General features: G+C 38.7%; 1 protein-coding gene across 1 annotated transcript in view; it reads left to right on the forward strand.

Annotated features, from left to right (window-relative positions):
* Positions 1-1,687: 1,687 nt before the first annotated feature.
* LOC126180959 (esterase FE4-like) overlaps positions 1,688-17,128 on the forward strand; it is a 166,063-nt gene continuing 150,622 nt past the window's right edge. The window contains exon 1 of the mRNA XM_049924733.1: positions 1,688-1,741. The gene's annotated coding sequence lies outside the window, so the exon portion shown is untranslated. The remainder of the gene's footprint in view (positions 1,742-17,128) is intronic.

Raw genomic sequence — 17,128 nt, forward strand, 5'->3', positions numbered from 1 at the left:
CAATCATCCCGGCCGCCCCATTGTAGCTGGTTACCAAGCCCCCACAGAACGTATCTCTGCCTACGTAGATCAACACCTTCAACCCATTACATGCAGTCTCCCATCCTTCATCAAAGACACCAACCACTTTCTCGAACGCCTGGAATCCTTACCCAATCCGTTACCCCCAGAAACCATCCTTGTAACCATTGATGCCACCTCCTTATACAAAAATATCCCGCACGTCCAGGACCTCGCTGCGATGGACCACTTCCTTTCACGCCGATCACCTGCCATCCTACCTAAAACATCTTTCCTAATTACCTTAGCCTGCTTCATCCTGACCCACAACTTCTTCACTTTTGAAAACCAGACATACCAACAATTAAAGGGAACAGCCATGGGTACCAGGATGGCCCCCTCGTACGCCAACCTATTCATGGGTCACTTAGAGGAAGCCTTCTTGGTTACCCAGGCCTGCCAACCCAAAGTTTGGTACAGATTTATTGATGACATCTTCATGATCTGGACTCACAGTGAAGAAGAACTCCAGAATTTCCTCTCCAACCTCAACTCCTTTGGTTCCATCAGATTCACCTGGTCCTACTCCAAATCCCATGCCACTTTCCTTGATGTTGACCTTCACCTGTCCAATGGCCAGCTTCAAACGTCCGTCCACATCAAACCCACCAACAAGAAACAGTACCTCCATTACGACAGCTGCCACCCATTCCACATCAAACAGTCCCTTCCCTACAGCCTAGGTCTTCGTGGCAAACGAATCTGCTCCAGTCCGGAATCCCTGAAGCATTACACCAACAACCTGGCAACAGCTTTCGCATCCCGCAACTACCCTCCCGACCTGGTACAGAAGCAAATAACCAGAGCCACTTCCTCATCCTCTCAAACCCAGAACCTCCCACAGAAGAACCACAAAAGTGCCCCACTTGTGACAGGATACTTTCCGGGACTGGATCAGATTCTGAATGTGGCTCTCCAGCAGGGATACGACTTCCTCAAATCCTGCCCTGAAATGAGATCCATCCTTCATGAAATCCTCCCCACTCCACCAAGAGTGTCTTTCCGCCGTCCACCTAACCTTCGTAATGTCTTAGTACATCCCTATGAAATCCCCAAACCACCTTCCCTACCCTCTGGCTCCTACCCTTGTAACCGCCCCCGGTGTAAAACCTGTCCCATGCACCCTCCCACCACCACCTACTCCAGTCCTGTAACCCGGAAGGTGTACACAATCAAAGGCAGAGCCACGTGTGAAAGCACCCACGTGATCTACCAACTGACCTGCCTACACTGTGATGCATTGTATGTGGGAATGACCAGCAACAAACTGTCCATTCGCATGAATGCACACAGGCAGACAGTGTTTGTTGGTAATGAGGATCACCCTGTGGCTAAACATGCCTTGGTGCACGACCAGCACATCTTGGTGCAGTGTTACACTGTCCGGGTTATCTGGATACTTCCTACTAACACCAACCTATCCAAACTCCGGAGATGGGAACTTGCTCTTCAATATATCCTCTCTTCCCGTTATCCACCTGGCCTCAATCTCCGCTAATTTCAAGTTGCCGCCACTCATACCTCTCCTGTCATTCAACAACATCTTTGCCTCTGCACTTCTGCCTCGACTGACATCTCTGCCCATACTCTTTGTCTTTAAATATGTCTGCTTGTGTCTGTATATGTGTGGATGGATATGTGTGTGTGTGCGAGTGTATACCCGTCCTTTTTTCCCACTAAGGTAAGTCTTTCCGCTCCCGGGACTGGAATGACTCCTTACCCTCTCCCTTAAAACCCACATCCTTTCGTCTTTCCCTCTCCTTCCCTCTTTCCTGATGAGGCAACAGTTTGTTGCGAAAGCTTGAATTTTGTGTGTATGTTTGTGTTTGTTTGTGTGTCTATCGACCTGCCAGCACTTTCATTTGGTAAGTCACTAAGTCACATCATCTTTTTTTTTAGGTATATTTTTCCTTCGTGGAATGTTTCCTTCTATTATGACTATATATATATATATATATATATATATATACCTAAAAACAAAGATGATGTGACTTACCAAATGAAAGTGCCGGCAGGTCGACAGACACACAAACGAACACCACACTTCAACCACCTGTTTGAGACCACATAGGTATGTCTTGAGCCGCTCATTGGATTTACCTCTAATTCCTAACTGGTCAAGCTTCTGCAGTAGGGCATTATGGTCAATGGCGTCAAAAGCTTTAGATAAATCAAGACATATGCCTGTCACAAACTCATTTGCATCCAGTTTAGTATAGATTTCATTAAGAAATTCAAATATTGCACTTTCAGTTGAATAGCCTTTCCTAAAGCTATGCTGTGAAGGAGAGAGAATTTTATTTTTATTTAGGAAATCAGACAATCTATTATAAAAAACTTTTTCTAAAATTCTTGAAAATACAGGCAGTAGGGCTATTGGTCTATAATTTGAAACACATTCTGGATTTCCTTTTTTGAACAATGGTTTCAGCTTTGCTGTTTTTAAGCATGAAGGGAAGGTTCCTGATACCAGTGAGCTGTTGCACAAATGTATCAAGGGTTCAGCTAAAGCAAGACAGCATTTTTTAATAATTGCATGTGGTATTTCATCAATTCCACATGAGTACCCTGTTTTCAAGGTTTTTATAACTGATAAAATTTCTTCAGAATTAGTGGGTGAAAGGAACAAAGATGTAGACACATTTCTCACACTATTGCATGATGGAGGTGATATTTTGTTGTGTTCCTCCAGTCCACTCATCAACTGTTCACTTACGTTTGCAAATTATTTGTTGAAGGTCCCTGTAATTTCTGATGGGCAAGAAATCATTTGTCCTTCATAACATAAGTTCATATTTTTATATTGTTTGGTTTCACTTGTTGTTTGCTTTTTATAACTTCCCATGTAGATTTAGATTTGTTTTTTGAATTTGCAATGTATTTGTCATTTTCCATTGTTTTAGCTTTCCTTACAACATTTTTGAGGATGCTCTTGTAATTCTTCAGGTACAAATGAAATTCATGAGGCATGGTCTGTGTCTTTGCTATATCGTGTAATCTTCTTTTCTCTGCACAAGATATTGTAATACCTGTTGTAATCCATTTGTTCTTTTTGAAGTTAGGTTGACATTTTTGCTTTTTTAATGGAAATGCAGCTTCAAAGTATGACATGAAGATTTCCATGAAATTTTCAAACTTTTTGTTAGTATTTTCACAAGTATTCACTTCATACCAAGTTTCTTCACTTAGTCTCTGTACAAAAAGTTTTATTTGTTTGTTAGTGAATTTCCTTGCTTCTTTTACAAGTTCCTCTTTCTCAGTTGTTTCACTTGGGTTGTGCAAAGCAATAAACAGTGTATAGTGATCACTGAAGCCAGTATTAAGATTTCCGGCACAGAAATTGTGATTTACATTTGTGTTTATTAATATCTGATCAATTGTTGAGCTAGTTGTTGGTGTAACTCTTGTAGGAGAGTCTATGGTGGCTTTTATGTTGTATGTTTCCCGTAGGGTCATCAAGCTTTGCTGGTCTTTCGAGATTTCTTGAAAATCAGTATTAAAATCTCCACATATGATCTATTTTGAATGTAAAAGCATGGGTCTGCTTGGCTCACCCTGAAATCTAGACTGAACAAAAAGTCTCTGAATTGCTTATCCCAGCATCTTGGCACTTGTTTAAACCATGCAATCTATTCTTCAACCTGCACACTCTGTTGGTACCATCTTCATAACACATTGGTTGTGTCATATAAATGGTTTCCTCAAGTTTTTAATACAGGAAGGTCACTGATACATCAAACTATCTGAGATACATTCTTTTTGTCACAGCAACACTCAGAATGGATCAAATTCTTGTCATTTTCGCAACTGGACTAAACCTTTGACTGTAATCTACACCTTCACATTAACTAAAGCCTTTGGGAACCAGTCAAGACTTAAATTTTTTGATCTGAGCCTCACTGTTTGTTCTCAGTCAAAACACCCATTTACACAGTATTGCCATGGCACTCCTCAATATGTCTTCAAGTTCTCAGGTTTCATGTTCCATAAGATATTCCATTTCTCTGTCCATTGCTGCTTTCCATCTGATGACATCCTCTTGTCTAAGTGCATCCTCATAGGTGTCAGGAATCTCTGTTGTGATGAGGAAATCTTCTGACATCATTGCATAATTCTTGAGGTAATTTGGCCTCTTTAATGATGAATACTCTTTTAACTTCACTCCTATTCTCTCTTTGTAGGCCTGTGTATGTGCTAGCTTTTTACTCCAAGCTGTCTTCTGAGAGTTTTCTTTTCCTCACTCTCTGATTAATTTTCAATATAATATGAAATTGCAGCTAGTTTTCCACATTCAAATGGTAATGTAACTTGTTCAATACAGCATCTAGGTTTTTCTACAAGCTGCACATCTCCGGACAGCACAACCAAATTACTTTCTTTTATCCCAATGCTGAAGCATCTATCACCATCATAACCAATAAGAAGTTCTTTCACTGCTTTTTTGTGCATTTTCTTCATTTTTTTATTTGGAATGTGCGCATAACATGTTGAGCCAATTATCCTTAGATGTGTAATTTGAGGCTTCTTCTGTTTCCACAACTCATAGTGACTAACATCTTCTGTGTATAATTTCCTTGTTCTGTTCAAGATGTAAACTGCTGTGTTAACCAGCTCAGCCCTTCTTTGTTCTGGATAAATGACATCTGAATTTGACTATTGAAGTGACCTGGCTATGTCAACAAAGTCCTATTATCCCATTCACAAATGCTGTTTTGCTTAGGAGTATAGCAGTCAATCAATGTGTTACACCATTTGAACTTAAGATAAATCTAACTTCTTTGTTATCAAACTCCTTACCATTATCACTCAGCATCTCTTTAATGAAGTAATCCAATGCCTTTGAGAACTTATCCTCAACTCTCATTTTTCTGCAACGAAATAATCATAGTGTCTTTGAACAAAATGAGGTAACATTTCTTCTGGAATGACTGATCAAAAGGTCCACACAGGTCATCTGATATCAACTCAGCAGGCCATGTTGACTTTTCTCTTGTTCAAAATGGTAGATGATGTGCCTTCACAAATTTGCATGATTGAGAAGTCTCTGCTCATTCCTTGACATCAATGTTAAATTCCTTTTTGAGTTTTGTTTTAACATGATATTTATCTTGATGACCCCATATTTCATAACACAGTTGAAGCACATCAAATTTATGTTCCACTGAAAGATTCACAGTTGCATCCTTCTCTGGTATTAAGTACTTAATGACGGCTTTTTACAGAGTGCCACCAACTTCACAATTTCCACACAGTCTCACTTTACCAGCAATTGCCAAAGAACAATATGTAGAACTTGACTGAAATGTTCTATTTTTGTTAATAATAATAATAATTTTATTGTCATTCGGCCATTACAGCAATAGACAACGTCATATACATACTAAAATACAATTAATAGTTTGAAAGAAACAACAGGTTTCTTGTTAACATTATAGTATTATATTACAGTTGATAAATTCTCTTATGTCATAGAATGGGTGGAGGACTAGCCAGTCATGAATTGTTTGTTTGAATAATTGTTCAGGTAATTCTTGAACAGATTGAGGAAGATTATTAAATAATTTGTACCCCATGATTTCGTAGCTGTTGAGTGACTTTGACAATCTGTGGTAAGGAATATAGAGGCACCTATTCCTTCTTGTATTGTGGTTGTGTACATTTTCTCTGGTTTTTGTTTCTGGTAATTTCTTCTTCGTATAAATTAGAACATAGTATATGTACAAGTTTATAACAGTCATGATTTTCTGTTCACAGAACAATGGTTTACAGTGTGCCTTATATGCAGAACCAGTAATTATCCTAATAGCTTTTTTTTTGCAGTATTAATATGTCATGTACACAGCTAGAGTTCCCCCACAAAATAATTCCATATGTTATTATACTTTGAAAGAATGAAAAATAGGATGTTCTAACATATTTTTCAGGAACACAATCCATAAGTCGCCTTAACAGGTAAATAACTCTTGACAATTTACCACTAATATATTGTACATGTTGACCCCAAGATAATTTATCATCAATGTATACCCCCAAAAATTTGACGTAACTTGGATCATCTGACAGAAGCTTGTCTCTAAGACTACAGACCATCTGCTGTGTTTTGTTTTCATTCAACAGGAATCCATTTGCCTTGAACCAATAGGATGCTTGGTCAATTGTCTTTTCTGCACAAGTTTTAAGGCTATTGAAATCCTCACTAGCATGAAGAAATGTTGTATCATCTGCATACAACACAGTGGTGGACTTGATAAATGACGGCAGATCATTTATCAGTATCAGGAACAAAAAGGGGCCCAGCACAGATCCCTGCGGAACACCTACCTTGACTTGCTCTATACTCGACATTTCTCTCCCTACACAGACAACTTGCTTACGATTCTGGAGATATGATTTCATTAATTTAAGGCTGTTGTGTCTAATGCCATAGAATTCCAGTTTTTCTAGGAGTGGCTTATGCTTTACACAGTCAAAAGCTTTGCTTAGATCACAAAATGTGAGTTGAGCATAGCCCTTATCCTCAAACACTTGATGTAAGTATTTGACTACAAAGTCTATAGCATCCACAGTAGACAACTTTTTCCTAAAACCATACTGAGATTCACTAATTATTCCTAATTTTTCAAAATAGACAGATAGCTGTTGGTAAATTACACATTCCAGTATTTTAGAAAAAGCTGGGACTATGGAGATTGGTCTGTAACTGGAAGGTGAGTCCATATCTCCCTTTTTATATATTGGAATTACCCTAGCCACTTTGAGTTCTTCGGGAAAATATCCTTCAGATATGCATTTATTTATACAGAATGTTAAGGGGTACACAATATAGTCTATTACTTTCTTTATAAATTACAGGATATGTCATAAATATCTACACTGTCTGAAGATTTCATCCGTTTTACAATGCTTAGGACATGACTAGGTGAGACCTCGGAGAACATAAACGTACCTGTGTCTGTTGGTATTCTGCAAACATTTTTAGAAAGTAACTCTGATGAACTAATATCAGGTTTGATTATAGTATTTCCTACATTTTCAACAGATTTAATAAAGAAATCATTGAATTTTTGGGGACTTATATTAATTTTTTTGCTTCTCACATCTTTAGCAGCACCATTTATTAATTTCCATGCAGCTTTGCACTTATTTGTGGAATTATCAATGGTATTGAAATTATGTGCTTTTTTGGCTTCCACGATGGCTTTTTTATACTCATTCCTGCATTTTGTATAGGCTAATCTGGCATGTTCTGTTTTCTGATTGCTACATATGTTGTGCAACACCATAACTTGGTTTTTAATATTTGATAATTGTTTAGTGAACCATGAATTTTGTCTGTTTGTAGCCCTGTTTGTTAAGCCTTTGTCAGTTAATTTGCATTTCTTTATGGGGATGTTGTCATTAAATTGTGTCAGAAATGTTTTAAAAAATCTCTCAAATAATAGTTTCCCTGACAAATCAGCACTAAGACTATAACTTGTGTCACCATGACATTGGTTGAACCAGTCTCTCTCAGCAAGGGACTTACAGAGCTGAACAATTTTGTCATCTGTGACAGGCCTGGTGATTATAACTTTTGGGACAGGCTTAGGAATATTACTATTATCAATACAGAACCTACTTGTATAGTTTAAAGATACAGAGTCATGGTCTGAAAATGGAAACGCTGTAACAGCACATGTTTCTTCTGTAGTTTTAAAGTTGACAAAAATATTGTCAAGACATGCTTTATCTCTTGTGGGCCTGTTATTGATTGAGTGCAAATTGCACTGTCTTAGAAGGTTTTTCAACTCAGTCACAGTACGTTTATGCGTTGTTATATCAAAATCTGCATTCAGATCTCCACCAATTACTATGTCATGATACAACCATCTGGTCCCTCTTAGTACATCTAACAGCATGTCCAATTTTTCCAGAAATACATTGATGATACCCTTAGGTGACCTGTAAAGGGATACTATTACTAACTTAAGACTGTCCATAACTATACCAGTGGCTTCAAAGTTCTGTTCCTCACATAAATAATCTAGGTCCAACTTAAAAAAGGAGCAGCTGAATGACTGATTAATATATATTGCCACGCCACCTCTTATATGCAGTTTTCTACAGTAACTATTTGCTACACTATAGTTATCTAGTTTGACAACTGGAAGTACACTCTCAGTAACCCAATGTTCACTCAGACAGAAAATATCAAATTTGTTATCTAGTCCAAAACTGTTTACAATAAATTCTTTATCTATTAGTCCTTGAACATTCAGATAGCAAATTTTAAGATCATAATTGTTGTTTATTTTAGATTGAACGTTTTGGTGAGGTGTTATGAAATTTGTTACACTACTTATCTCGTGGGCTTCTTCATCTTGCTGCCTTCCACTAAAAAATCATTTAGACGGACAGGAGGTGCTGTTTTCCGTCTACCTGTAACACTTGATGCTGCTTCTCCTGCTGCAATTCTCATTTCTCCTTTTAGAGGTACTATAGTTACTGTTGCTGGTGAAACTTCTGCTGTTGATGCTACTGTTACTTCCTTTTCCACTGCTGCTACTGATAATGCCACTGGTGACTGTGACGCTTTACATGTTTGCACAGTTGTAATTTTTTCATCGTAGGGTGTATCTGCAGATGTTTCTTCCTCATATGCTGTTGGTGCACTTTTCTTTTCTGTTGTCATTGGCACAAAACCTGTTGCAGGTAGTGCTATTTTTACATAGGCATCCACTCCTGCTGTCTTTATCACCTGGAGATTTTCTTTGGCCAGCACTTTCTTGCCTAGGTTGTTTCTGTGCAGTCCATGTCTAGTAAAATGCTCTCTTACTGAACTCGTTGCTTCAATGAAAGTTGTGTGCACAAAACCGCTACAAATCTTCCTGAATTTCCGATTTGTCGCGATAATTTCTTTGTTTACACACGAGTCTTCCGTTAAGTCGTGTCTGTAGGGAATGTTTACAACAAATACCTTCGCCTGTGAAATTTTTCCTAGCGATTCTTTCAGTGTTCTTACAGCAAGGCTGCTTTCATTTTTATAGACATCGTTTCCCCCTCCGATTATGACACAGTTGACGTCGCTTTTCACGGAACTTTCACAGTTTTTCAGCACTTCTCGTAGAGGAGCACCAGGTTTCGAAATTCCAATCACTTTATATTCGGACTGCATATCAGAAATGATTGTAGCCAGTCCCTTGCCATGACTCGTCGATAATATGTATATTTCTTCCTTCTTCTTCTCTGTTTCCTTTTCTGTCTCGTGTTCAGTTTTATTACAAGTTGGTCTCACACGATTTTTTCGTTTAATAGTATTTGATGGTAACGTGTTTCTGCTGGCAGTTTTTTGTTCAACAGATCTTTCCGAGCAGTTACCTGTTACAATGAGATTTTTTGTCCGTGATTCTGAGCTGTCTGCACTTAGAACATCGTATTTATTCATTAGTGGAACACGAAAAACATTGGTATTTAAGACAGGTCGAGAGATTTTCTTAGGCCTAGTATATACACACTCTCGTTTGTCTGTTTGCGTATCTGTGGGAAGGTCCATATAGTCGATCAAACTTTTCAGCATTTCTGAATATAGTCTAGCTTTATTTAAGTCACTTTGCAGTTCTTCCCTCACACTTATTTCGAGTCCAGCGTTGCACATTTCAAATGCAGTTTCAAGACCGTTGCACTCAGTTCCACAGTCACATGTAGGCCTATGTTGACCGAGATTTGCTTCCACGAAACAACAAGAATGATACCATTTATGTGCCACTACACATATTTTAACACCTTTTATCACTTTTTTTGCACATAGCATACAATTCACTGATGGTAATTTACCGATATTCACGGAGCGATTTGCCACTACATCCATATGCGCCGCCATCTTGGAGCTGATTCAATCTTGGGCTGATTCAATCTTGGGCAGCTAAAACAGAAAGAAGACTTTAAGAAAATTTTGGTTCATACCAGGTATCAATCAGGGTCATTTCTTTAAGTGTACTTCACACTGTTAACAGAATCTGAATTGATTCTTTCCTACTGCTTCTAGAGACTCGTGTCCAACGGCCTCAATACAGCAGGGATTGTTGAATGCTTTGAAGCTGACAACATAATCAGGACTATTTGTCATATGTGTTGTTGCACCACTATCAATCCACCAGTTGTGCACATTCACTTATATTGAACAGATCTCCCCACAAGTGGTAAGCAGTGCTACATTTGCAATCACAATTGTGACCACATTCTTCTACTCTGTTGCAGTTTTAGCCAGTCTTTCATAAGCACTCCACTTCTTGCAATATTTGATATGATGGCCCATCCTTTTCAATAGTGGTGCTTTTCTTTAATTTTGAATTTGTGTGTTTTTATTTATTTATTTTTGTGCACTAGGTTTGGCTACTAATGCCTCTTATCCAGTTTTGTCATGACATTTTGTGAAATTTCTCTCAAATATGCAAAATTGTTTCTTCAATTCATGAAATGGTTTCTTATTATCTTTCATTAATAACATCCAGCTCAATTTAAAAGAACTGAAACTTGCAGGTGAAATACGTAAAACTTTACATGCCAGTATCAAATCAGGTACAGCATTTTCTCCTTTTGCTTTAAGGCCGGTGTTCAGCTTGTTCCACAGACATGTTAACTTCACTGTGTGTGTGGAAATGTCCCCTCCCAGAGTCCAGTTAAATGCCAAGAATTCAGAATAAATCTTGAACAGCTGATCCTTTGATGATGCTTCAAAATTCTACTTCAATGCCTCCCATGCTTCATGAGCTGTTTCTTTGTCCATGATCTTCTGATACACAGTATCTGTAACTGCAGTAAAAATGATTGACTTGGTGTAACTGTTCACCTTACAGTATAAATCTGACTTAGCTCTGTGATCCTTTATTGCTGCATCATTAACACCTTCAGAAAGTTGGTCTGGTTTCACCATCTTGCCGTCATTACATCTAAAATTCCTTCATGATAGTCCATTAGATCTCATGTTTTTTCTCTTCCACATAGGCCAATCAGTTTCACTAGTCAATGTTTTGTCATGTTTTATCTGATCCATTTCACCTTTAAAAATTAGACACACTCTAAATACTAATTAAAAAAAAAACTGTTTACCTTCTGCACACATGTGTAACTGGCACCCATAGTCTATTGAAGTTTCAATAAACACAATGAGTTAACAAAAAGCATTGAGTTTTTTTCTAATACTTTGAATTATTTATGACTCTGTTTTTAACACACGTTTTAGTCTATAGTCTGTTCAAAATTACATGATGGTTAAAGTCCGTCAATTGCACAATGGTGCTGCCACATTGGCCACTGGCTACCACTCAGTTACAGATAACACACAAACATGGCAAGTCACTTCACAAATGCTGTTGATGTGTAACACAGAGCAATGTTGGAAGTGCCTGCTGCAAGGTATGTTGGAAATGTGAGATGCTCTATCAACACCTAAACTGAAGTGATCAGTGACTGAAATGCGACAGTTGATGTGCATTGTAGCCCTGATTTTAAACTGTTATCTTAAGCTAACCTCATGATGTGTAATGTATCTGAGAAACCGGAGGTCAACAATCTGAGGCAGAAATAAAATCATGATCATTTTGTTCACAGCTATTAAAGCTAACCTTGACAAACAAACTAAAAACAGAAAAAGTTCCATTCCAGTGCAAAAAGCAAACTAATTTCTTGCTATCATTGGTTGTCTGAAACTATCCTTTCACGAGCTGCTGCATTACTAACTAATTGGCAGTCCTTGTTGGCACTTGATTGCAGATTATAGGCAACACGGCAAATTCCAGATGAAAAAAAGATTGATAGGTACAAAAGTAAGAGCAAATAAAAAAGTCAGTAAGATGATGAAAATGACATGGCAAAGAATTAGAAATTAAAAAAAATACATTTACACCAATTAACTGGATAAAAATGACAATTAGACTCTTTTGATCAGATTTACAACCTTCAGCATAGCAGGTTAATATGCTAACCATTCCACTAAAGTTCAGCACAAATTATGTTGGTGTGTGTTAGGATGTAATCACCTAGTTGCAATTATGAATTGCAGCCTTCAAAAACTCAGTTTCATGCAATCTCATGCAAAGCTTATCTAAGGTAAGCTGATCTCTGTGATTGTGATAACCGTAAATGTGATTCTGAATCACATCTTGTGCAGAAGTTTCCAGTAATGTGTAGTTAGTGCTGTGTATGAAATGTGTGTATTTCATTGACATCACTATGTTTTTGTGTTGTTTGTGGTGTGATATCAGGTTTGATGAAATGTGAAATAAAAGTGCCAGATCCATTATTCAGGATTCAGACACATCAGGCAAGAATAGTAGAGAACGATTTGGAAGTGAACTAACCAATTGTTGTGGCAGTTTGCCAACGATGAATATTTCAGGCATAATGTTGAGCACTTTGGTTGGAGAAAACCAGCTCCAATGTGTGACGCATCAAATATCAAATGTTAATCAGACTATAAAATCCACTTCATTGACAAACTTATGAGTGTAATGTGGCATGTTTTGTTGTTGCTCCAGCACAATGTATACACTTGACAAAAGGGCATGTAAAGCACAAGAGAGTATAAGTGTGAGTGTTGCAACTCAAAGTAAAAGATAAAGTTGAACAAAAATATGTCCATAGAAACCAAACTTACTTAAACAGAATAACTCCAAGCATTTGATTTTTACTTTTTGATTTATACTTTATTTATTTAAATTTTATGGCCTTCATTGGACCACTCTAGCCAACTTTTTTTTAAAAGTGTATTATTAAAAGAATTTACTTTAACAGTACTTCTTCACCTGTTTTCGATTTACCCATCTAATCTTTAGCATTCTTCTGCAGCAACCACTTCAAAAGCTACTGTTCTCATTTTGTCTGGACATTTTATCGTCCACATTCCAAATCCATACAAGGCTATACACCAGACAAATACGTTCAGGAAAGACTTCCTAAAACTTAATTTAAAGTTAAATGTTTACAAATTCCTCTTTTCAGGTATGCTTTTCTTCCGATTACCTGTCTGCATTTTACATCCTGTATATTTTAACAATCATCAGTTATTTTCCTGCTTAAACAGCAAACTTGTCTGCTACTTTTAGTATTTTGATTCTGAATTCAGTTCCTCTAGCATAATCTGCTTTAGTTTCTCTACACTCCATCTGTTTTTATTTATTCATCATATGAAGAAAACAAATACAAATACACCACATTCCCGGAAAAATGTGCATAATCACAAGCTCTTCCAATCCTGTGATCCATTCACATAATGCATGGTGAATGCCCATTGTTGTCCCTTTGTACACTCAAAGAGCACTGTGAACAACAATATGGTGAATTGACTGTTAGGAGACACCACAGTCACAAGTTTCGAAACTAATCCATCCCCATTTGTGTAGCAGATAACTACATCTTCCTTACCTGGTTCACATGCAGTTCATGATCCTCCATTGATGTCATGGGAAATTGAATCCTTGTACCTGCATGAAAGGGTTCTCAACTAGATGTTTGTTGGCTACTGATAACTGCTACCAGTGATTTTCCAGGAATGACTGGCACTGAAAGAGACCCCGATAAGGAATTTTACTGATTACCACGATGGTTTCATTGATTTCAAGTGTTGGTGTTCTGATAGTGCAATATCTCAATGAATCGGTAGCTAAGGATTCTATTGAAGTCACAAGGTTCTTTCTGGGAGCCACAAATTTGTGAAATTGGACCACTGTTGTGCTACTACACTCCATTAGCAATGTGATTACTTTTATTAATGACAACTGATCTTCCAAGTCCTTTTCCATCTCTGACAGTATTAAAATGTCAGAAAACATTATAAAGTTTTGTTGGTTCTCTGTAAATAATAATTCCTTTTATAACGCTTGATACAGTCAAGTTTGTAGAGTATGATACGCAATCTTGTTTTCAACGTAAAATTTGTATGTCTTGATCACATACACTCCTGGAAATTGAAATAAGAACACCGTGAATTCATTGACCCAGGAAGGGGAAACTTTATTGACACATTCCTGGGGTCAGATACATCACATGATCACACTGACAGAACCACAGGCACATAGACACAGGCAACAGAGCATGCACAATGTCGGCACTAGTACAGTGTATATCCACCTTTCACAGCAATGCAGGCTGCTATTCTCCCATGGAGATGATCGTAGAGATGCTGGATGTAGTCCTGTGGAACGGCTTGCCATGCCATTTCCACCTGGCGCCTCAGTTGGACCAGCGTTCATGCTGGACGTGCAGACCACGTGAGACGACGCTTCATCCAGTCCCAAACATGCTCAATGGGGGACAGATCCGGAGATCTTGCTGGCCAGGGTAGTTGACTTACACCTTCTAGAGCACGTTGGGTGGCACGGGATACATGCGGACGTCCATTGTCCTGTTGGAACAGCAAGTTCCCTTGCCGGTCTAGGAATGGTAGAACGATGGGTTCGATGACGGTTTGGATGTACCGTGCACTATTCAGTGTCCCCTCGACGATCACCAGTGGTGTATGGCCAGTGTAGGAGATCGCTCCCCACACCATGATGCCGGGTGTTGGCCCTGTGTGCCTCGGTCGTATGCAGTCCTGATTGTGGCACTCACCTGCACGGCGCCAAACACGCATACGACCATCATTGGCACCAAGGCAGAAGCGACTCTCATCGCTGAAGACGACACGTCTCCATTCGTCCCTCCATTCACGCCTGTCGCGACACCACTGGAGGCGGGCTGCACGATGTTGGGGCGTGAGCGGAAGACGGCCTAACGGTGTGCGGGACCGTAGCCCAGCTTCATGGAGACGGTTGCGAATGGTCCTCGCCGATACCCCAGGAGCAACAGTGTCCCTAATTTGCTGGGAAGTGGCGGTGCAGTCCCCTACGGCACTGCATAGGATCCTACGGTCTTGGCGTGCACCCGTGCGTCGCTGCGGTCCGGTCCCAGGTCGACGGGCACGTGCACCTTCCGCCGACCACTGGCGACAACATCGATGTACTGTGGAGACCTCACGCCCCACGTGTTGAGCAATTCGGCGGTACGTCCACCTGGCCTCCCGCATGCCCACTATACGCCCTCGCTCAAAGTCCGTCAACTCCACATACGGTTCACGTCCACGCTGTCGCGGCATGCTACCAGTGTTAAAGACTGCGATGGAGCTCCGTATGCCACGGCAAACTGGCTGACACTGACGGCGGCGGTGCACAAATGCTGCGCAGCTAGCGCCATTCGACGGCCAACACCGCGGTTCCTGGTGTGTCCGCTGTGCCGTGCGTGTGATCATTGCTTGTACAGCCCTCTCGCAGTGTCCGGAGCAAGTATGGTGGGTCTGACACACCGGTGTCAATGTGTTCTTTTTTCCATTTCCAGGAGTGTATTTATAACATGATCAGTTTCAATTTCTCACACAGTGATCTTCACATCTAAAAGAGACAGAAAAATATTGTACATAAAATGTTTCGAACTACTTAAAATACCTACTGTGTAAAAAGAAAATGATAGAGAACATCTCAAAATTTCATGACAGTCAGTTACTCATCACATGTAGTACAAATACACTCTGTGTCATTAACCTTACTGTGCATTGTACAATGCTAGTATTCAAAATAGGGGCAAACAACTCTGCCAGAGAGTGCAACAGTGTGCACAGTTCCATGAATAAACTTACTGTATAAAACAAAATTAAACAATGGATAATGTGGTGGAAGATTAATTGGGTTGGTAAAGTTTAGTTTGGGGTACTAAAGGAATCATAAAATCTGAAGTAATATAAAAAAAAATAATAAAGGTACAAAAGGACAGAGATGAAACATTGCAGCACTGATGTTAGACAAACTGAATTAGGAACCAAGATACTAAATATTAAAATGTGGTGCATTAGTATACAGAAACAAGAGAGATTCCGATGCCGACTGTCTCATGTGAAACCAAAGTCCATCTGAATAATCCATCTGCACACACATATCAGTGACTGAAGACAACAAGAAGTTAGTGTAAGGCAGAAGACAGTGACCGTTCCTGGCAGCAAAGAACTCATCAACAGGGTCTTCGCACTCTTTCCTTTTGTTTTATGATTAACATTTAGGGAATTCTTTTATTACCCATAATTAAAATTCTGTTGTTTAATTTTGTTTTTATACAATAAATTTAATCATGTTACTGTGCACATTGTTGTGTTCTCCGACAGGTGTGTGTTTCCATTTATTTTAAATAGTTTCAATGACACAGTATGTCTTTTTACTACAGGTGATGAGCTACTCTTTGTAACAAAATTTTAATGGTATTTTTCTATCATTTTCTTGTCTTTTTGTACAGAACATATTGAAAGTAGCTAGAAATAATTTATGGACAATATATCTGCTATATATCAGCCATGAAAACCAGTCATCATTTTATAAATATACAGTCAAGGTAAGTATATTTTATAAATAATTCCTTTTCCCAAATTTCTTGATCTCTATATTTTATTTCTATAAGCTTTGGAATTTTACTTCATTGTGTATAAAAAGTAAAATTATAAAGAGCTGAATCATTTGTGTTATGCTTTATGTTAGTAGTAGAGAACAAGGAAACTGAAATATAGCTTACTGGAACTGAATGCTATTTTAAATGCAAGAAGAGAGAAATATTAATACATTGATTGTGTCTAGCTTCCGAGTGTTTTGAGTCATGTACCATCATTGTAAATATTATAGTTTTGTTACATTTAAAAACAATAGTAAATATAAAAAAAGAAAAAGTTCTTACAAGTCCACTGTAAGCCATCCAGTGAAAATAACTAGCACAGAAAGTGGCATAGAGCATACAGGATTTCCTTCTCTGCTTACAGAGGTTGGGAAATTAGATGACATTGTGCCAAGCATGTGAGAACTTCAGGCAATAAACTAACCGATGAAACAGGCTAGGAGTTGTTTAACATTCTTACTGTGACACATTATGTCATCCATCTGAGGTTAGCGACCCCACGTCTGAGGCATATGGTTTACATTTGCATCTTCACTCTGCTAGCCACCCAACACATTGTGGTGGATGGTATTTCTGCTATCATCATTTCTCTCCTTTCTTGTTCCATTCATGAATGGTGTGCAGG

This window comes from Schistocerca cancellata, chromosome 1, assembly GCF_023864275.1.
Source record: "Schistocerca cancellata isolate TAMUIC-IGC-003103 chromosome 1, iqSchCanc2.1, whole genome shotgun sequence".
In the NCBI taxonomy this organism is placed as follows: domain Eukaryota; kingdom Metazoa; phylum Arthropoda; class Insecta; order Orthoptera; family Acrididae; genus Schistocerca; species Schistocerca cancellata.